Source organism: Mustela lutreola, chromosome 3 (assembly GCF_030435805.1).
Source record: "Mustela lutreola isolate mMusLut2 chromosome 3, mMusLut2.pri, whole genome shotgun sequence".
Classification (NCBI taxonomy): domain Eukaryota; kingdom Metazoa; phylum Chordata; class Mammalia; order Carnivora; family Mustelidae; genus Mustela; species Mustela lutreola.
The window spans coordinates 61,071,676-61,094,686 of NC_081292.1; the positions used below are offsets into that span (position 1 = coordinate 61,071,676).

General features: G+C 38.3%; 1 protein-coding gene and 1 long non-coding RNA gene across 3 annotated transcripts in view; one reads left to right on the forward strand and one right to left on the reverse strand.

The window, feature by feature from the left end:
• Positions 1-6,303, reverse strand: part of KCNB2 (potassium voltage-gated channel subfamily B member 2) — a 397,071-nt gene extending 390,768 nt beyond the window's left edge. The window contains exon 1 of the mRNA XM_059166232.1: positions 5,670-6,303. The gene's annotated coding sequence lies outside the window, so the exon portion shown is untranslated. The remainder of the gene's footprint in view (positions 1-5,669) is intronic.
• A 110-nt stretch (positions 6,304-6,413) lies between these two features.
• LOC131826717 (uncharacterized) overlaps positions 6,414-23,011 on the forward strand; it is an 84,319-nt gene continuing 67,721 nt past the window's right edge. The window contains exons 1-3 of one of the 2 annotated variants that reach the window (XR_009351715.1): positions 6,414-6,982; positions 11,035-11,144; positions 19,446-20,441. This is a non-coding gene — a long non-coding RNA (uncharacterized LOC131826717). Of the gene's footprint in view, positions 6,983-11,034; positions 11,145-19,445; positions 20,442-23,011 lie in introns of those variants that run through there. The other variant, XR_009351714.1, reaches the window with a different exon arrangement.

A 23,011-nucleotide genomic window follows, 5' to 3' on the forward strand; every position in this document is an offset into this window, starting at 1 on the left:
TATCATAATAAGCAGCTTTCCTTTGATTTCTAGCTTCTATTACAGATAAAGAACTTACTGATTGTTCAAATATTACCTATGATGATAGGTTATATTATCCACAAATACCATTTCAGGGAAGTAAAAGGAACATTACAAAACCCTGCTTACGAAAAGGGAACACTGGGTCTGATGGAGTAGTGAATCATGACTAAATACATCTAGGAACTCAGAGCAATCACATTTTTTTTTTTTTTTTTTTACTCTCAGGATGCTTCTGTTGGGCAACTGCTCCATTGAATTGCCATTCTGCTCTGCCAACAGCATTTATGACATTTTGTTATGATTTACTTGTCTGCATGTGCAGGCTGTGAGGGCATGCCGTCTCATTCATATTTATGTCCCCAGCACCTATTGTAGGGCTGGGCACCAAGATAGGAGCTCAGGAGAAATCCTGAGGACAAAATACCCAATGAGAATCCTAAGGAGGTAGGCAGCCCCTGGCTCTTCTGATAGATCTCTGAATCAATTATTCACTATTTTGCCTATACCAATATTACTAAGCTTTCTTCATTCTACCTAACATGAAAGTGAGTTAGGTACAAACTCAATTTTCTCTCTTCCTTGTAGGCCCAAGCAGTACCACATTCACCTTTGTAGCCCCAAAGAGCCCTGTGCAGAGGAAGCAGTCAATCAATATTATTTAAATCAAATTATTCCCCAGGAATAATGTTATACATAATGGTTACATTTTTAGTACTAATATTACTATACTTTGGGTATATCCCCGATTTTTAAAAAGGGCATTTGTGGACTGGGCTAGAGACCTAAACATCAAAAAAGTACTGCTTCTCTCAATGCAATACAAGTTCCCAAAAAACCAAACCTCTAAAATCGACTTATAAGCTGTAAGCCAATTGTAGGTTGAGAGTTGTCTATACAGTATGTGATGGAGCTTATGAGACCTAACATCTGTGGGAAATATTAAAATGTCAATCATGAGGCTATATCTAAATATTTAATTATATGGCATCCTACAGGGAATATCTGGCCATTTTATCTTCCAGATTTAATCCAGATGGTATTTTTCACACAATCAGAAGCAGTGGCTATTTAGAAAGAACTTTACCTCAATCATTATATAAGATTTTCTTGATGAAAATCTCAGTAATTTATAATCTGATTTATGCTTTCACAATTACAGTTGTCACTTAATTTTAAAAAATGCAGTCTAGACAATATACTAGAAAGCAAACCTGTCATGTGACTGTATTCCAATTCTATAATATATATATAATTCTATAATATATAATACAACATTTTACAGAGGAAAATATGGGGACACAGGTAAATTAAAATTATATATTAAAAACTAAAAATATTCTTTTAACATATGAATATATAATTCTAAAAATAACAAATTTAAAAATGTAATACTTTACTTTATTCAAAATAATTCACAAAAGTTTTTAAAAACTGGAAATGAAAACAAAATAAACTATCATTTGAAACTGGCCAGTCACTTCTCAGCCAGCTTTATTCCCTGTGGTCACTCTAAGAGCTGTACTTTCTAATGTTTCAGCATTCTGCTAACAGTCTACCCAACTTTTAAAGATCAGCCTCCAGTAATCTAGCTTCTGATTTTAAAATTATGTTGAAAATTTTGGGGTTTTTACCTACTGAAAGTCTCTTCTTTTGACCTATTCCAAGCATCCCTGTCATCATAACTATGGTCATATCCTTTAATGGGAAGACAGAGCTTCAAATAAATCTAGAAGCTGCAAACATCTTTTCTTATTCTGTTTGGGATCACACTTAATACTTCTTAATATCATAGTGGTTAAGTAGAGCCAGAATACCTGAGTTCAAGTTTGTACCATTTACTTCCTATGTGACTTTACATAAGAAACGTCTCTGTACTTGAATTTTCATTTCTGTATAATAAAGAGGATTAGTGATAGCTTCCTCAGAGGGTGGTTGTGAGAATATTTAATAAAAACACTGAAAACATTTCCTAGCTGAAGTGGTTGCTAAAATAATAATAGTAAAAATATTATTTGGTTTATATAAATAAAGAAATCATAATATAATCATTAAAATATAATATAAATACTTATAATAATGTTTTAATTTAATTTAAATTTAAAGAGTAATCACTTTAATAAAAGCTGTTATTGTTTTTTAATAATTCCCCAAACTATAGACTGACAAATTTTCATGATCCTCTTCATGATTTGCCTTAATTAACTTATTAAGTATGAAACTGTTAAATACATGTCTAAATGCCAGAGAGCCCTGATTCTGAACTATATATGTGATTTTTCCATTAGTTATATATTCAAGTTTTTTTTCTCTACACTTTAAAAAATCCTTGAGAGGCAGGGACTATGTCTGCTATCTGTTTTACACTGATTATATTCTAATCAATTCTAATCTCCTTATACACACTTAATGAGTAATAAATGGATTAATGAATGAGTTAGTGAGTAGATATATGACATTAAATAACAATAGAGATAGGTAAAATTCAATGTACAAGAACAGGTACTTTTCCCTTAAAGATAATATGATAGGGGAAAAAAAGGATAATATGGTAGGGTTTGGCTTACACAGACCAAGGAGTCTCTGGTCACACATACTAGACCTTTAGCTCGACAGCCTGGGCTTGTAGTAAAGAACTGGTGGGAATTTATATTTAAAAAGCTCAAAGAGGAAACAACCACTGAACAAGAATGGGTTACAGAACTAGAATATGAAGATACTTACAGTATATAACTGAAAAATTTAAGACTGTGCTGCTCTATAAAGTTCATCTTATCACTTTGGGAGTAACAAGGTCATAAGCTCTTATCTTAAAAAATACTCTGAAAAATTACTGAACTTAAAAAATAATCACTTATAATGCATGCTTACTCTTCTCTGAAAGCTTTGTGAAAACAACAGGCATCGTGATTTTATGCAAAATCCACTCGAAGACTATTAGCAAATCTCAAATAATATTATATTCTGAAGTAAAAAGAGTATCTTAACCTTATGTTTTTACCCTAAAATGTATTATGTGATGTCCTATCAACTTTAAGGAATTTACTCTCTAAGGCATAACACATTTCAAATAATGAATTACTTCTTTATAATTCCTCAAGGAAAAAAATGTATGAGGTTAGAATGAATAAATTTTGTAGCTCTCCAACATTTTACCAGTAATTTGGTCTACTTTCATAGAATGTACACATATCCCAATCTTCCCAGAATACCATTTCAAAATGCCAGATATAAATAAAAAAAATATTTTTTCCATGCTTAATGATGATTTTCCACAGATATACAGCCAGATATGCAAAAAGGACCTCAGCAGGTTATTATTCTGAGTTACCAAGAAACGTTACCGAAACCATATCCTGCCATTGTGTTTTTTCTAGCTGTCTCACTTTTGTTACCATGCTGGAAATGAGAAGCCTGAGTTCATGCTCACAGTTGCTCCGCGGTGTCAACAAGGAAACTTTAAAAGCCAAACAGCCAGGATTAGATAAGGTAATAATTTTCACTACTCCTATCTGAATATTCAGTAAACATGTATGCCTGGAAAGTTAAACTGTGGGATTTGGAGAAAAGTGAAATTGGAAACAGTTTAAACTGACACATGGATTGATTCTACTTAGAAAAACCTCAGCAAGAAAGAAAAGACAGATGCTAGAATTCTCAAAGTGTAGGCAATGGAGCTATTTTTTTGGAGTCGGTGTGTGTGTTTGTATATGAGGGAGATTTGGAAGCACTACCCTGGAGAAGGAATGGTGAAGGTTAAAAGGAGGAAGAAAGCAAAGAGAACTGCCAACTGATTCACTCCTTTCTCCAAGAGTCTGTACTGTGCCAGAAAAGGAAAAAGAGTGCATTAGACCAAATTCTATTCATGGTAAACAACTGGTCTGAGCCTGACAGCAAGAGAGAGGGGATTATAGTATTTACTTCGTGGAGGCATATTCATTCTTCTAGGTGAAGAGAATACCTTTTATTCAGTGGAGGAGAAAAAAAGTTATTTATATACTGTACCCTCAATATTCTCAGAAAGTCTACACAACCACACAAGCAAGCTCATTATTTATGCCCTACATTAAAAACACCAGCCCTGGGGCACCTGGGTGGCTCAGTGGGTTAAGCAGCTGCCTTCATCTCAGGTCATGATCTCAGGGTCCTGGGATCGAGTCCTGTGTCAGGCTCTCTGCTCAGCGGGGAGCCTGCTTCCCTTCCTCTCTCTCTGCCTGCCTCTCTGCCTACTTGTGATCTCTCTCTGTCAAATAAATAAATAAAATCTTAAAAAAAAAAAACCACCCCTAGCAGCAATTAAAAGTACATATATATATACATAATGGGCCACATTACTCAACTGTTTTAAGTTTTGGTTCATTTAAGAATCAAGAATTCTTTAGTTTAGATGTCTATCAATCTAATTCATGTCTTATAAGTAAGTTTTGGACAACTTTATATTTATTCACAGACATACACCCTCTAAAGAGTGAAAAAAAGCAAAACTATTTTATACATATGTATGTGTGTGTGTGTCATTTTTTAAATGTTGCTCTCTTTTTTGAAAATCTTTTCTGGAAGTTATGCAGTATTGACAAGCTGTCCTTTGGATTTTTAACCAGCACTTACCTTTCTCTAGTCTTATGAAATGTAGTATCTCAGTTGATGAGAACTGATAAACATACCAAGAGACCACTGTCCCACACAAAGCCACACATTTAGAAACAGTAACAAATTCCTACTTCTCTTTTGAGTTGAGGGTAAAAAATCAAATCCCAACAAAATCCAACAACCAGTGCAAAAACAGAAATGTGCAATGCTACTTAAAATATTGACATTATTGCATAACTTGATTAGAAGGAATGTTGAACCCGCATGAAATAAACCCAGTGTACAACTGAGCACTCTACGTTTTTAGTGTAATCTTGTCTCTATGATTCTATCACTTGTGCAGTCATAAATGATGCATAAATGGCATGTTTGTGCATATTGCACACTGACAATTTTTATGAATGAATACACAAAAATGCTCAGAATTCGAGAAAATGGATGGCAGCACACTATTTTGAAAACGGTCATTAAGCCTTGGAAGCAAATGATGAGGGAAATGGTCGGTGTCTTTTGGTGCCATTCAGGGCAATTGTATTTCCAAGTCCCCTAGCAGAGTGTGTTGGAAACAGCCATGAAGCTCTTTCCTTAGAGACTGGTTCTCCCTCTCAGGAACACTGCTACAGAACGGAGAACGCGCACCGCTTCAAGGATAAAATGCATGCATGTCCCTGTGCTCCGAGCACTGTTCATACATCGGAGACATCACACTCCCTAAATCCGGTCCCACAAGTGTGTGCATGTGAGTGTGGCATTTACCAACAAATGAACAGAAGGCAACAAGAGCTCGCCTCCTGGAAATAACATTCCCCATCCCTGCCCAGGCAGGCTGCTCAGCACCTTCTCAGGGGCTAACACTGGAGTGCCTTCCCCACGGGGACGGAGCCGTGCACGAACAACCCTCTCAGGGCTAAGTCAGCTTCAGCTTTGTGTGTAAGTCCACTCGGCGCCATATGGCAGTTTGCAATTCCTTTCGCAACTCAAGTCTGGCTAGGCTGCCCGCGATGATTCATTCTTACAAGGAAGACCCCTTCGGGGAGCAGCAAAGCCCCTTCACTTACCTAGCTCCCACAGACCCCGCTCAGCAGGCGGCACGGGCTCGGGCACCACAAAGGGTTGTGGGATTCCCCGCTCCCTCCGGGGCTCCTCTCCCTGCGACGGTCCCCTTCGCCAATGATCTGTCGCTGGAAATCCCCCTCCCCTCCACGGAGAGGAGGGTCTCCCCGGCTGGCTGGAGCTCCTGGCGTTTTTCCCCCTCTCCTCACATCCCTGACTCTGTTCACGGTCTCTAGCAGGAAAGCTCAAAGGAGAGGCGGCGGGAGGAAGCTAAGGTATCCTTAAAAAGAACAATAATCTTCATCGATCTTCGCCCCCTTCCCCACGCGGGCCCCCATCCCCCTGCCGCCGCCGCCGCCGCCGCCCAGACAGGAGAGGGCTGGGATAGAAAAGGAAAAAATCGAGCGGGGCTGAGCTCGCCGCGCGGAAGGAGCCGGGAAGGCGAGCCGCGCGGGCCGGAGAGTTGCCGCTCGCTCGGGCTGCCGGCGGAGAGGCGGCGGCGGTCGGCGGGGGCGGAGGGTGGTGGGTGCTTGGTGGGTGTGTGTCTGTGGCGGAGCCGGGGAGAGGCTGGGCGCGGGAGGCGAGGCAGGGCGCTCGGGGGCGCCGGGCCGGCGCGCACACCCGCCCGCGGCCACCCCGCCTCGCGCTCCGCCTCCTCCCGCGCTCCGCGCACCCGCGGGCTGAAGGGGCCGCCGCCGCCGCCGCCTCCTTCTCCTCCTCCTCCTCCTCCTCCTCCCAGGCGCTCGCGGCTCTCGAGGTGGGCGGCGGGCCGGGGTGGCTGGGCTGAGCGGCCGGCCGGGCACCGTCGGGGACGCCCTGGCTCGGCCTCGCGGGGCGGGAGCTGTGCGCTCGCCCTGGGACAGCGCCCCCGAGCCCAGGGCGCGGCCGGGGCGCGGGCGAGCGGGCGCCGCCCACACCTCGGCGGGCGCCTCCCTCTCCTCCCGCGCGCCCGCTGCTCCCTCGGGCCCCGGGCCTGGCTCCACACCCACCTGCTTCCCTCGGTGGCTCCCGCTCGGCGGGGCAGGAGGGTCCGCATTCGGCGGGCGCCACGCACTGGGCGGCGGGGAAAGCCCGGGACGCCCCGCGTTCGAGCGCTGTGGTGGCTTCGCGGGATTCCCTGGGCCCTGGTGCTTCCAGCTGCTGGGCTCTCCCCACGCCCGCCCTGACGCGACCCTGACACGGGGCCCGCTACTTGACCCCGGGAACCTAGGGTGAAGGGAGATCGCTCCCGAGTGATGGGGCCCAGAGTATTTTCCCGGAGGAGTCAGGACTAACCCGGAGCGCCGATGGGATCTGACTTTCCTCCCAGCGCCTCCAGGTTCGTTCAGGGGCCCTAGCCCTCCCCCGTAATCCCTCTTTCCTGGGTTTGAGGGAAAAGCCGGGTGGGCTGGTGGCAGCCTTAACTCTTGCTTCCCACGGGGGCGCTATTCGTACTCTGGCTTGCTTTATTTTGCCCGCTCTCCCTGCGATCTGGACAATTTTGTGCCAAGTTCCTCCTTGGCGAGGCCGCCTGGTGGACACCCAGACCTTTCCCCACCTTCAGGGCGCGGTGAAGACAGGATGAACTTGAATATAAACATCACCTGGCTCCCCAGTTCCCTCAGCCGTCTGCTCCTTAACGGGCACAGTTAGAGGGGCTTTTAGGAAAACAAAGTAGCTTAAAACACCCTATAAAAAAGCACGTAGGCCATGATAGTATATGTAAAGCTGGGGCTCCCTTCTGAGTTTCTTTAGGCCAAGAAAGATGGGTATTGAAGAGGGTCAAAATGCACTCAGTTTTAAATAGATCTCATTTGGTCCTTGTCTGTTTCAGTGGCCCTGAGGCGTACTGGGAAGCACTATCATCTAGGGATCTCTACAACTTGATTTCTCTCCCTTCCATAGGCCTTACCTTGTGCTGGTGTTTGGGGAAGGATTTTTTTTTTTTTTTTTTAATAGAATTTGGGCTTTCACGCGCCATCACCCTCCCCCCAGGACCTGTCCTGGTCCGTTGCTCTTCTTGAGGCTTCTCTAGTATGAACACTAGAAAGAGAAAGAGGACTTCCAGATTGCTAGACCCTTATTACCACCCCTGACCTGTTTCCAAGCTTCAGCTCCAGATTTACAGGGACCTGCAGGATGTCCCCTCCTGCGCCTATGGTCTTTCCACCTTCCCATACATTTCACCTGCTTTCGGCAGATTGGTCTTCCCCAACCACAGCCCTGACCATCTCATTTTCCTGATCGCAAAGGTTCCCTAGTTCTCCATTCCCTACCAGTGTCTGCCCACTTGTGCCCTTGCGTGTGGACATCTTTTCTTCTAGGACACCCCTTTCCCCTTCTCTCATCCAAAATCATCCCAGCACTTTAGGTCCCACTTCAAATTCTGCCTCCTCCAACTCTTCCCCTTTGATTTATAGCACACGGTTGGGGCTATCTTTTTAAAGACATATCACCTTCCTGAAGAGTATATGTACTCCCCCTGTTCAGGTCTTACTGTTTATTTTTTAATTTTTTTTTTAAGATTTTATGTATTTATTTGCCAGAGAGAGGGAGGGCACAAGCAGGGGGAGCAGCAGGCAGAGTGAGAAGGAGAAGCCCCGACATTGGACTTGATCCCAGGACCCTGAAATCATGAACTGAGCCGAAGACAGATGCTTAACCAACTGAGCCCACCCAGGTATCCCCGGTCTTTCTGTTTAAGTTAGTTTCTCCAGGGTTAGTTTCTCCATATCCCTTTGTTTGCATTCCTTACATTTAACCCAAAGCCACATATGTAAGAGATACCTGTTCATCCACTGAACATTTGTTTTGCAACTCCTCTCAGGCACTCTTCGTGAATAAAATTTATAAAATACTTTAAATTCACAAAAATCACTTAAGATTCACTCCAGGTGTGCCTAAATTTAAGTGGTATACTCTTTCATAAATTTTAGAGATAGTGAAAATCCCCTTACTTTCTGGCCTTACATCAACATTATGGTCATTGCAGTAAGAATTTACTCATTTGTTAATTTTTTTTTTACTTTAAATTTTACTTTAAATTTCCATTAGGGTTTAGAAACCCAAATCCATTTTCCTATTAAATGATCATTTGTCAAGAGATCAAATTATCTATTGGCTAAAAGACATTGCTACTGTCTCCATTTTGTGGAAGTAGGGCGCTAGGAGTAGCGTATCCATCATGCCTGTCTACAAGCATGCAATGCTATGGAAAAACAGTCTTTGGAAATAAAATCTAATTCTGCTTAATAAATTACTCATGGCCCAAATAGGCCATGATGGAGAATCACCCGTAGTATACAGATTGTTTGGAATAGCTGAGTTCTCCATATGCACAGCTTGAGTTCTGGATGGCTGCAACAACTCGTGTGTTGATTATCATCATGTGGTTCTACTGCCTTAGAATATACAGTTTTGTATTTTTTTCAGTTGTTCTCCAAAGCAAAAATGAAAATGATCTTGCTGAAAAATCAGACATGTTTTCACATTACTCCTTAAGCCATTTTTTTACATTTATTGATATTTATGGAAACATTCCTTTTGTTTATATTTTAATTTCTCAGGTTTACCTTGAGCTTTGATGGAATTATATTAATAAGAAAGGGGATAAATATTTTGTATGTCAAAATGCTTCCCTTATAATGCTTGGCAAAATAAATAACTTTAATGTAAGTTTAACTTGCAATAGTTTTATGCACATCAGCTGATAAAATTTAGATGAAGTGTTTCCTCCTACATCACAAGCATAATAGATTTTTGGTATTTTGTTGTTGTTGTTGTTGTTGAATAAAGCATTTGAAAATGTTTACTATAACCTGAATAACATCATTACTGACTACACTTTAATGTTTCAAGTTGGACTTTCATTGGTGAATTGACTTGCAGAGAGAGCCCGTATAGATTAGAATAAAGTAGTAAAGGCTCAAGGATGAATGTATTTTAAAATGTTAAAAGCATAAGGCTAAGAATTTATGGTTTGGGGGACTGAACAATTAAAAGTTGGATTTAAGTTTATGTAGAAGGCCAAATGGAAAAAAGTGTACAACGTATTGAGTAAAATCAAAATAAAAAAAAATTCCAAAGGAACAATATTTTAAAATGATGCCAAACCCCATTAAAGGGGAAAATTTACAAACATTTATATGTAAATATGGTGTGTCTGTGTGTATGTGTTTTCTAGGAGGATATACATTAACAAGCTGAAAAAATTATCTTGAGGAGTTTGAGAGGCAGGTTTTATTTTATTTGTTATAACCTGATTATACCCAAAGATAGATGAATAGTAATCTTATTTAAGCATTAGCACCATGAGGATACTACATTTTTAATCAGAAATCAAATAAATTGAAGCTATACTTTTTAAAAATAAGGCCTAATACTACTGTGGTACTTATCATACAAGAAAGCAACCACTGAGGAATAACTGGAATTTATCACATTCTTAGACCTGATATGCTTTTTTCTGCCCTTCTAAAGGAGAGTGTAGGAAAGCTGGGAAGGTTTAGAGCAACTCAGAATCTTAGCAGCCACTGAAATCCTATACTTGCACATTGCAGTGAAGGCTTGAAAAATAAATGAGCTGTCTGTGTGTTCTTCATTGAGGAGATAAGTACTATCTCATTGATTCTTTTGAATTTAGTTGAGACAGATTTGGCTGTCCTTTGAAGATTCAAAGTGAGAGATAAGCTCTAGACTGACTGAATTTGTATTTTTTTTAACAGTTCTTGTACTGAGCCTGAACTTTTTGAAAGATGCCAGATGCTTAAACACAACATTTCTCTGCCATATAGTAATGTGAATGTAAGCACTGTGTTTGCATCCATCCTTAGTGATACTTCCAAACATTACGAGTCTAGAACTTAGTTTCTTTGTGGGAATCTAAGAACCTTAGGAGGAGGGGTTTCTGAGACCAGTGAACTGCAAATTTCAAAAATATGCTACATAAGATCTGAAATGTAACTGTTATTCTGGGACATGATGAAACAAGAATTGGACTCCTAGTTAGATCTTTGTCCTATGTCTATTATGTATTTGTGCTGTGTAATAATAACAAGTAAGTTTTACCAAGACTTTTACTACACGGCAGGCACTGGGCTAAATTCTTTACAGGTGTATGCTCATTTACACTTTATAATAGTTCTTTGAGGTAGGTCCCATCCTTATTATTCTATTTAATAAAGGAAGTAAGTGAACTAGAGAGAATTTAAATTATTTGCCTAAGCTCACACTGTCAGAACTGGAATTTGACTGAGGCAGTGTAACCTTAAAATTTTAGACTATTTTCCCTCTACCTCACCCCAAATTGATACTACCTTTCTGCCTGTTTCATTAGGTTGTCTTGTGTTCATGTGGGAAAATATCGTATAAAATATTATTTTGAATTTACAGTATGGAAACCTGGTTAAGAGAAATGTGGGAGCTGCCAACCGCGATCTACCTAAAGAAAAGAAAAGGAAAGAAAAGAAAAAATGCATTCCTGGTCCTAAAGGGGGATGGAGGTAGGATATACACCTTCTGTTTTCCCAGTAGATAGATTGATGCTGCTCCATCCACACCACTCACTAGCTGTCTGAATGATGTTTGTCTGAGATTCGACCTGACAAGGCTGGGTATGTCTGGAATGAAGCATGTGGCCATGGACTAGGATAAAGGCTTTCGGGCTTACACAGGGAAGGTACCTGTGTAAATTGCAATCCACCCAAAAGGAGTAAACAGCTCCACATTGTGAACATAACACCAGCGTGGCAGATCAGAAAACTTCTGGGGCTATTAGTATAATCTAGGTTTGGGATAAGTAAGAAATGGAATAATCTCCAGTAGTAGAGGAAGAATAACCAGTCACACTGGAAAAGAGCCCTCTTTGCATTTATGAGGGCATTATTCTCAGCCCCAGACTTCACATCATTATAAGCAAAAAGTGGATATAATGATGTAAGATGTCTCTCATGGTGAGGCAAGAATCTTGACTGTCAGAAGCCAAGATCACAACCACAACAAGCAAAATTAAATGCGTTACCCACAGTCTTTTCTAAGAAAATTTCTGTGTAGATCTAGGACTCGACAGAGCAATTGGATTTAAATTGTGGTAGATATTCTAACAGTGCCTTTGTTCCCTTCTGAGAAGAAAGTCTGAGCTGACAGTACATTCAAAGGAGACATACTTTCAATAGGGCCATGATTTCTCAGAATGACAAAAAAGTGTGCTGCCGTATTTCTTGGTCTTCCCAGTAATTGGCACTCTTGAACCTTTAAAACCTTCTTTGCAGTATCAAGCAGAAATATTAATCATTCCTAGGATCTGTAGCCTTAAAAGTATCATTTCTCACTACTAATTAAGGCCAGGCTTTAATGTTTTGTTCTAAATAAAATATATCATGGTAATAAATGTAAAATCAGAGCTTTTTAAAAGAACCCTAACATTGTATATTCACTAGAATTATATCAAGAATTTAACATAGTAATTACTGAAAAACATTTAAGTATTAAAAATAAATAGATATAACTAGTGAAAATTAATAGACACTTATGAGAAGGAATACAAACTCAAATATAAGCATATTTTCATTAAAATATAGTATAGAAATGGAAGAAAGATCTTTTTTCAATAACTCTAACTTTTATATTGCTTAAATACCAGCAAATTGTCAGTTTATGGAATTGAATATACATGCTAATTATGACACATATTCATTATCCTAGTTCATATAATATATATTATTATGCCAAATATATAATTTGAAGTTAAATATTGCCAGTGTGTATTTTACATGTTTGGTTCTATTTATTAACCTAGTCCTTTTCAATGAAAAAAAACGAAGACTTGTTTCAACAAACATGGTATGTTTTAGAACATGAGAACAAGTGATTTTGACTGGAATCTAAAATTCAGAAACAAGAATTTTGAAGTGACAACTTCTTACCCCCCCAGCCACCACTTCTACTCTGTGCATAACTAAACCAGACCCAAGCAGGTTTGAGCATTTGTCATATTTCATATTTGATTTAGCTAATCACATTGCTCACAGTGATAGTCACGCATGGGAGAAAAGATGGAAATTCAAACATGGAAATTCAGCCTGTTAAATCAGTCTAACTGGCACAAAAGCAATTTAATTGGACTTTCTGCTCCTGCTATCAAATAAGCCCCCCACTGCCCTAGCTGTTGCTGAGTTCACCTGGCACTGCGTTGACGGGCATGTTGGCATCATTAAGGAAGAAAATCTTCATGAACTTTGAGTTAGTCGTGACTCCTTCCATCAAATCCCTTTCCCCCACACAAGAAAGTGAGGACAAAGAAAATTAACCTCTCCCAAGAACAGCAACAAAAACAAAAACTGTATGTCTTCTGTGGTTAATGCTGATTGGAATAGGGGGATGAAATCTCACCTGCGTTAGAGAACCTCTCTTGATTCCTCTTTCAGTACTTGTATTTCCCTCCAAAATTAGTCCCTGATATTAGCAGTGGGTGTGCCTGACTGATACCAGGTGGGGTTAGCTAGTTAGAGGACACACAAAGAGGAGTGTGGCCTTCTCTTAGACTGTTTTGGAAATTACCAAATGCAATCATTATGACAACTGCCTTTGATAACAAGAGACACACAAAAAATCTAGCCTAAGGCCCATCATATTCTCTTTACAGATTTCATTACTTTAAACATTTCCAATTCCAATATTCCCAGGAGAAAGCTTGAAAGTTCATCATTTTGCACAAAATTTATTTGAAATTTTGAAGGGCACCTTATAGGATATCATGAAATAATTTAAAAGAGCATGTTTCTATCTACTACGTAAAATTAAATTTACCTATTGTGAATGACAAGCTCACGAGAGCTTGTTCCCAGACAAAAGACTTTCAATATGGTGTAAGGTTATAGGCTTATGTAATTCTCTATGTCGCCTATGGCAGTTGCCAATAATTGTAGAACTGGAGATTAACACACACACACACACACACACACACACACACTTAAAAAAGCCAAGTGGATAAATTGAATTAGCTGAACTGTGAATGCTGAGGAAGGAAGACATACTTTGCTATCTCTTTACAAACTCTTCAGTTTACTCCCTGAAGCATGAGATTTGAGTGCCCGTAGACAATATTATTGTTTGGCTTGCAGAACTGTGAAGTACTGCTGGCATCCCTATTTGATAAATGTGCCTGTTGACATTTAAATGACTCTGTTAAGATTTGACCTAGAAAATTACAGTCCACTCTGTACACTTTATTACCAGAAGAAGGTGGCCAGATGAGGGAATTTGGAAAAGAGTAACACAAATGATGAAAGAGGAAAATAGGAAGAGGAACATTTAAATGGTACTACTAGAGTGAATGATGAGGAAACAGAGATAGAGAAATCCTGTGTCTTAAGAATGATTGTATAAGTACGAATGGAGGGAATGTTGAGATAATGATCAGTGACTTAAGATAAATATAATTAAAGAGTGAGGTTAAAGATAACTACACTGTCTATTTTTAAAATAAAATAAAAAAAAGAAGTGGTCACCAATATAAAAAAAATAAAATCTCATTTTACAACATAGGGAAAGTTCTTCTCAAAGTATTTAGTAAGCCCCTCTTTAAAACAAAAACGTGAAACAAAACAAAAAAGATACTTAGACTTAAAGGATGTAACATGTTCATGATAAAGAGTTACTTTTCTCACACTCTTAAGAAAATAAAAGTACATTAGAGCTTTTTTTCCTAATAAAAGTCACTAAGGCAATGGGCACCTAAGAACCGTGACACTTTCTTTGATCATTTATTTATTTTTTATTTCTGTAAAGAAGAGTGAGCAGGGGCAGAGGGAAAGGAAGAGAGAGAATCTTAAGTAGGCTCCACGCCCAGCATCTAGCCAGCCTCAGCCTGGCTCCATCTCACTATCCTGAGATCATGACCTGAACTGAAATCAAGAGTTGGACACTTAATCAGCTGAGCCACCCAGGTGCCCCTCTTAGATCATTTAAATAATAAGGCACGTTATATGTTTTGGAGACCAATTTTATGTTGAAAATATGTGTTGTATCAAGTAATAAACATTGACTTTATTATTTGGACTGCCTGTTCCATTGCTATATTCCAAAATTATTTATGATTTAGAGAATTAAAATTCTGGTAAGTCTCCTGTGTAAATGAAATCTTACTTGACTGTCTCAGAGTAAATGATTTCTGTACAAAGTCATTCATTTTTTCCTTAAGAAATGTGTGGATTTCACAAAGTTTTCAGCGTTCCAATTGGATATCCCTTCTTTATTTCCTTCACACTGTTGCACTTTCTTAATAATTTTATATTCATCACAGCTAGAGGAACAGTTTTAGTAGCTAAAAATGTGTAATAATTTCCACCACAAGTGGGGTTACCTCTTAGAAAGTTGCATTGAAATGAGGAAAGCCAGAATCAAAGTTGACCACATCCTCCTTCTCTATGCTTCCACCTTTTCCTCCTGCCATGACCAGTGGTATCCCTAAGACTTTCATCCATATGCAGATGACTCCTAAAGCCACATTTTCTAATCTGTTATCATGCAATTAGTGTTGCATTTCCAACTGTGCATTAGATTTTCTCACTTAGATATTCTGCCATTATTTCAAATTAATTCATCTGAAATAGTTCTTCCCCTGATCACTGTGCCTGACCACTGTTCTTTCCATGGTCTGCATGAGAGCTTTGGCAGCCATCTTGAACTCACGGCTTGCTCGCTCCCACATTCAGCTACTTAACCAAGTACTATGAATTTTCTTTCATAATGGCTTCTCACCCAACCTTGAATGAACACACACACACACACAGCCTCACGCTCTGCCCCATTTCCACAGTTTCCTCTAGTATGAATATTTTCCCACTCTCACCTTCCCCAAACACTACTATCAACCTGGGTTCAAAAATCTCTCCCTGCTGCTTGTGAAATAAATGTCCAGTCCCTTAGGCTGAGGTTCAAACCTTTCCATGATTTGACTCTACTTCATGTGGCCCCCTCATTCCCCACACTCATTCCTTTAGTGACTTTCTCTGAGAAATTCGGCCTTGCCCAGTTCACTCTTCAACCACACCATGTTCTTATCTTGAAATACCCTCTCTGTCCTTCTCCATCTTACTTAAATCCCGCTTACTCCCTGAAGTAACTTTCTTGACTACTGTAAGCAGGAGAGCTTTTGTTCTCTCCTAAACTATACCACATTATCTGCTACTCTTTTTTCCTAGAAAATGGTAGCATTTAGAACAGGCATACTTTACTCTATCATATATTACACTGGATTTCTAATGTAATATGTGTATTAAATGCTATTTCACAATTACTTTTCTTTTTCTTTTTTTTTTTAAGATTTTATTTATTTATTTGACAGAGAGAGATCACAGTACACAGAGAGGCAGGCAGAGAGAGAGAGAGGGAAGCAGGCTCCCCGCCGAGCAGAGAGCCGGATGTGGGACTCGATCCCAGGACCCTGAGATCATGACCTGAGCCGAAGGCAGCAGCTTAACCCACTGAGCCACCCAGGCACCCCTCACAATTACTTTTCAAAGAGAGTTTCAGAGGACATCTGTTTCTCTAATTAGATGATAAGCAACTTGAGAGAAAGTTGGTAAAGAAAAAATTGAGAATCACTAGCTTTGAAATTACAATAATCTATAAAGTTCAAAACAATCCCAGGACATCGTCATGAGAATGGGGAAGTTACCTAGCTTCCCTAAGCTTCAGGTTTCTTGTTTGCAAAAAGGAAGAGAATATAACTATCTTGAAAGTATATTAAAGGTTAATTAAGATAATATTACGTAAAGATGGCAACCACAGAAGTAATATAAGTTACTCTCAGTAAATGTAAGTTTTTCTTTTCCCTTTGTGTTCTCTAAGTAGCTTACTCACAGTGGAGACTTGGTCAAAATTTTTGTAACAATTTTAAATTTTTAACATTTCTTAGGAAAAAAGTTGCTAGACCAAAAGTGCATGCAAGATGATAGAGAGTAATAATGTTGACAATGTCGGCTGGTGCAACCCTGAGGAGGGTGTGGATTGCCAGGCTATGGGCTGTTTTTCTCACTTAATCTGAAATATGAGATGCTGAAACACTTGACCTGAGAGTCCTATGAACTATTGCTCTCTTTTTAACCTGCCTCCCTAGTAATATGTGGGTAAGAACCACAGGGAAGAAGAGGTGCTAGATATTTGTAAAAGCATGCACTTGGTTTCAGAAGGCTGGGTTGAATTTCTGGCCTTGACAGTCAATAGTTATGTGACCTTAGGCAAGTCTCTTTACCTTTCTGAGCTTCTGTTTCCTTACCTGTAAAATAAGATTAATAATTTTCATCTCTTGGAATTTTTTTGAAGATCAAATGTGATTAAATATATAAAATAGAATTCATAAGATACAGGGCGCCTGGGTGGCTCAGTGGGTTAAGCCTGTGCCTTTGGCTCAGGTCATGATCTCAGGATCCTGGGATGGAGCCCCACATCGGGCTCTCTGCTCAGCAGGGAGCCTGCTCCCCCCCCATCTCTCTGCCTGCCTCTCTGCCTACTTGTGATCTCTCTCTCTCTCTCTGTCAAAGAAATAAATAAAATATTTTTAAAAAAAGATATGAAGTGCCACAAGAATATAAAATGTTAAAAGTGACATATGTGTCCTGTTTCTTAGATGATAGTATTCTTTAGATTTGGTGAGATGCACTGTATGGTTTACAAGTCTACACACACACACAAAATAAGATGCAGGTCTATGTTTATGGTGGGGTGAATTCCCATTTCCAAGGAGGGCTATAGGTACAAAGAAAATCACAGTACCAAATGCAGTGAACCCTGGAGGATGGATGCATTTAACTGATAGTTGTCCCTTTTTCTTTCTTTGGTCTCAGTGCTGCCAGATTTCAAAAGCAGGTGGAAATGCCATAAAACAAAATAATGTAATTTGACTGCTTACTAAATGTATAAGACAACATTGACCACTGGAAAAAAAGTAATAGCATTACATCAAATGAAACTAAATCCAGACAGCAGAAAATTCAATAGACTGTTGCAGAACAAAAGCATGCATTGTGCTTGGAGCCCAAAGGACCAACAGGGTCATGGTATTGTGGAAGCCCCCAGGTGGAGACAATGCTGTATTTCTGTATTCAGAAATGGGAATATACCCTGTGAGATGCAAAGGTAATTAGGTCCTAAACCTTATTTGGCTTTATGGAGCAAAGATAATTCAATTCAAATTCAGAAATCAACAATCTGAAAATACCCACAAATTGTAAACAGAATTAAGGAATAGGTCATAATCAGTAATATTATGTTTCTTGGTATCATTTAGCAGCATTCATCATTGACTTTCTGGTTGCAGAAAAAAAAGATCATGTTTCTTTGGTAACAATAAGTAATACAAAAGCAGTATTACATAAATAAATCAGCTTATAAATTTCTGGATTGGAATGTTGATTAAGTATACAAGATACTTAGAAGACAACTCAGCTAAGTTAATATCACTAGCCTTTTACTGAAAATGAGCTCAGAACATAAGGACATGAAAAAAGTTTACTCAAAAGTCTAGCTTTGAGTATATAGTTTAATTATTTCTGGCTTGTATTCAGCCTTCAGGCTTGACAGTCTTCTCATTTAAGGTAAAAAAGAAGAAGAAAAATCAAAATACATACTACTTTTAATAAAATTTCTGGTATCAAAAGATATTCCACAGTTTCCATTGATAAAATCAGCCCCAACAGGGCTTTTGCCTTTTCAGTCAATCATTAGTTTCATGGTGTTTCACGATATATATATATTTTTAATATTAGGATCTATAGTGCTTGATTAGGCGGTAGGATTTCACTGTTTCTAAGTTACAACAGCATAAAAAGAAACAAGTACCCATACAGGATTCAAACTCTTTGTTGGAATATGTATGGAAGATCTTTTCTTGATAATATGATATGGTTGGTTACTTAGTTGCAGAACTCTAAAGTTTGTGAGAATGAGTTGTTTTTATTTTTATTTTTTTTAAAGATTTTATTTATTTATTTGAAAGACAGAGATCACAAGTAGGCAGCAGAGAGGCAGGCAGAGAGAAAGGAAGGGAAGTCAGGCTCCCTCACCCTGGGATCATGACCTGAGCCGAAGGCAGAGGCTTTAACCCACTGAGCCACCCAGGTGCCCCAAATGAGTTGTTTTTAAATACCATAACCAATCTTTGGATCTCTTAACAGATCAGATGCCTATAACTTACGTTTGAAGCTTTATCTGTAATTTAAAACATCAACAAGGCACCTGGGTGGCTCAGTCCTTAAGCATCCCAAGGTCCTAGGATCCAGGGTCTCCCTACTCAGCAGGAAGCCTGCTTCTCCCTCTCTCTCTCCCCCTGCTTGTCTTCCCTCTCTCACTGTCTTTCTGTCAAATAAATAAAATCTTAAAAAACAATAAAGCGAAACATCAGGAAAAAGGCCATCTTGAAATTCTTAGGTCTTCAATAGGTAGATCTTATTTTAAGAGCCCATGCTAAATTTCTATGAACTTTTGAGAGAAATGGAACAAGAATCAGGTTGTCATTAGACTTCATACTGGCAAAAAGTCTTCAGATTTCTGAATAAAAGCTATCTTAAACCTAGAATTCTCTACTCGGCTAAATTACCAATAAAATCTGAGGGAAAGTTAAAAAGATTTTTAGATTTTTAAGAAGTCAAAATATTTTCTTTTCCTTTATTATTTTAAAATATTCTAAGTAGCTTACTTTATTTTTCCATATAATTGTAATTGTTTATTATGGTAAAATAAACATAATATACAATTTATGATTTTAACCATTTTTTAAAAGATTTTATTTATTTATTTGACAGAGAGAGAATACAAGCAGGCAGAACAGCAGGCAGAGGGAGAGAGAGAAACAGGGTCCCCATGGAGGAGGGAGCCCAATGTGGGGCCATGGACCATGACCTGAGCTGAAGACAACTGCTTAGCTGACTGAGCCACCTAAGTGCCCCTGATTTTAACGGTTTTTAAGTGTATAGTTAAGTGGCATTAAGTACATTCAATTGTTCGCAACCATCACTATTATTCATCTCCAGAACTTTCTCATCATCCCCAACTGAAACTCTATAACATTAAGCAGAAAATACACATTGCTCCCTTCCCTCAGACCCTGATAACTACTATTCAACTTTCTACCTTTATGAATTAGACTATTCCAGGTACCTTATAGAGGAATCATACAATATTTGACCTTTGTATTTGGTTTATGTTACTTGTTTTCAAGGCCCATCCCTGTTGTAGCATGTATCAAAATGCCATCTCTTAAAAAAAAAATGTCATCTCTTCAATGGCTGAATAATGTTCCATTGTATATATGTATCACATTTTGTTTATCCATTCATCTGTCAATGGAAGTTTGGTTTATTTCTACCTTTTGGCTATTGTGAATAATACTGCTGTGAACATTGGTGTACAAATATCTGTTTGAGTCCCTGATTTAAATTCTTTTGAATAATACCCAGAAGTAGAATTTCTGATATATGTTTAATTTTATTAAGGAGCTGTAATACTGTTTTGCACAGCAGCTGCACTGTTTTACATTCACACCAGCAACGCACAAGCATTCCAGTTTCTCTACATCTTTACCAACACGTGTTACTTTTGTATTTGTTTGTTTATAATAACCATCTTAGGGTATGAAGTGGTATCACATTGTGGTTTTGATTTTCATTAATACTTAGTGATGTTAAGCATCTTTTCCTGTGTTTATTGAGCATTTATGTCTTTTCTTTAAAGAACTGCCTATTCAAACTCTTTGCCTATTTTTTCTCCAGTTTGGAATATAAGGTTTTATTGTAACTCTTTGGTTTTGTCTGTTTTTTTTTTTTTTCCTTTGCCTATTTTTTTTTTAATTGGGTTGTTTTTGTTGTTGAGTTGAAGGAGTTCCTTATATATTATGAATGTTAATACCTTATCAGATGGTTTGTAAATATTTTCTCCAATTGTGTGGGTTGCCTTTTTAATCTGTTGATCGGGCTCTTTGATATTTTAAAGCTTTTGATTTTGATGATGTCTATTAATTTTTTTGCCTATATTTTTGATGTCTTTCCAAGTTCAATGTGATAAAGATTTCCTTGTATGTTTACTTCTAAGAATTTAATAGTTTTAGCTCTTATGTTTAGGCCTTTGATTCATTTTGATCCAGTAATTTTTGCATGTAATATAAAGTAAGGGTCCAAGTTCATTTTTAGCATGGAATATCCAGTTTTCCTAGCACTATTGGTTAAAAAGACTATCCTTTTTCCATTGCATGATCTTGACACCCATGTTAAAAATAATTTGACCATGTGTGTGAGGGTTTGTTTGGGGCTCTCTCTTCTATCCCATTGGTCTGTGTCTGTTTTTATAATGCTCACCAATTTTTAAAGTGATTTATAGAAGTGTTCCAACTAAACCAAGAAAAAAGGCAAGGTAGGCTTTAGGAGATAGACATGCCAGACCAGAAGATCAATGGTATGGAATCCCTAAATCACAATTTTACTGAGACATAAAGAGTAACTAGTCCACATATGAGCAAGGGACCAAGGTTTCCCAATCCAGAGAAGGAGATTTAATTGATTAAAGAGAATGAGAGTTTTGATAAGCTTGGCAATATGGTAAAGACATGTGGTAGAACAGAAAAAAACGAGAATCCATTTGAACCTGACTATAGGAATGTTTCCTTTGAATGGCACAGTGCTCATGACATTGAATCTGTATAAAAAATATAATCCAGTCATACATGTTGGCTCTACAGGAGACAAAATTTACATATTCATAATACTGTAAATTTTAAATTGTTCATTGAACTTTCAGTTACAAAAATTAACTCATGGACAAATCAGAGATTTAATGGTTCTACAAGAAAGGATGTAAAGGTTATCCACCTTTATAACGTAAAAGGTATGAAATAAGGAGATGGGTTGGAGTTGAAGAGATGGATAGAAAACTGGTGTATTGGTATCTTGATCATTTATAGTGGAGGTCAAGAGATTGATGGCTGTGGTTGTTGGGTTAGGAAGTAGAGATTTAATGAGTTGTTTACAATTGCAGAGGCATCCAGTAGAAGAAGTGTTAATAGTAACAAATGATGGGGAGGTAAGGAAAAGGGGAGGGTGAAGTAGGGAGATATAGGTGAGATAAACCCTCATCTATCAGTAGGATGTCAGTAGACACTGTCTAAAACTATCATGAAAACAAACTCTAATGAGCAATGAGCAATAGTGAGCAAGTTAAGAGATTGTTGAGGCATCACAAAGGAGCTAGAAGCAAACATTTTTAAGGGTTGTGTCTAAAGAGCAAACTGGTGGGTTGGAAAGATACAACAGCAGACTCCTCAGTCTATTTGACTTTGCAACCACAGGCATATTTTGTTTTGACATTGTAAAGTGAAATACAAAGTGCAATGACAAAAAGAAATTGTGAAATCAGATTAGAATTCATAAATCAGAATAATTTGGGATACTGATTTGATTACAAAATATTACTCAATTTACTAGAGATTCAGTGATGGACATTTTTTAAATAGTGAGGGTGCCATCTGCATTTCATCATTAGTCCTGGATCATAAACTGCTTGATAAAGAAGGTCTTCAAGCTAGAAAATGAAAGAAGTAGAGTTATTAAATATTCATCTTAAAGTGTGTCTGAAATGAAAATGTGAATCATTTGCTTAAATGTTTTTCTTGAAAAATTCAATTCATAAATAACTGATTTATAAAGTGAAGGCAATTAAAAATGCTGATATTATGTCTGTGTCTATAAACAGCAAAACTTCACTAATCCAGATCTCATATATCTGACCCCTTAATCTATCCTTGGAAAACACACAAGAATCAGGATGTAAATTACAAACTTCTTAAAAGATAAAAACTCCTTAGTATCCCAAATCTATGAAGAACTTATAATACTCAACACCCCAAAAATGAATAATCCAATTAAAAATGGGAAGAAGACCGCAGGAATAGACAATTTTCCAATGGAGACATGCAGATGGCCAACAGACACATGAAAAGTTCCTCAACATCACTCATCATCAGGGAAATACAAAACAAAACCATAATGAGATATCACCTCATACTTATCAGAATATCTAAAGTCAACAACACAAGAAACAACAGGTGTTGGTAAGGATGTGGAGAAAGGGGAACCCTCTTGTACTCTTTTGCACTGTTGGTGGGAACGCAAACTGGTGCAGCCACTCTGGAGGTTCCTCAAAAAGTTAAAAATAGTACTACCCTAAGATCCAGCAATCACACTACTGCATATTTACCCAAAGAATACAAAAATACTAACTCAAAGAGATACATGCACCCCAATGTTTATAGCAGCATTAACTACAATAGCCAAATTATGGAAATATATATATATATATGTATATATATATATATTAGTCA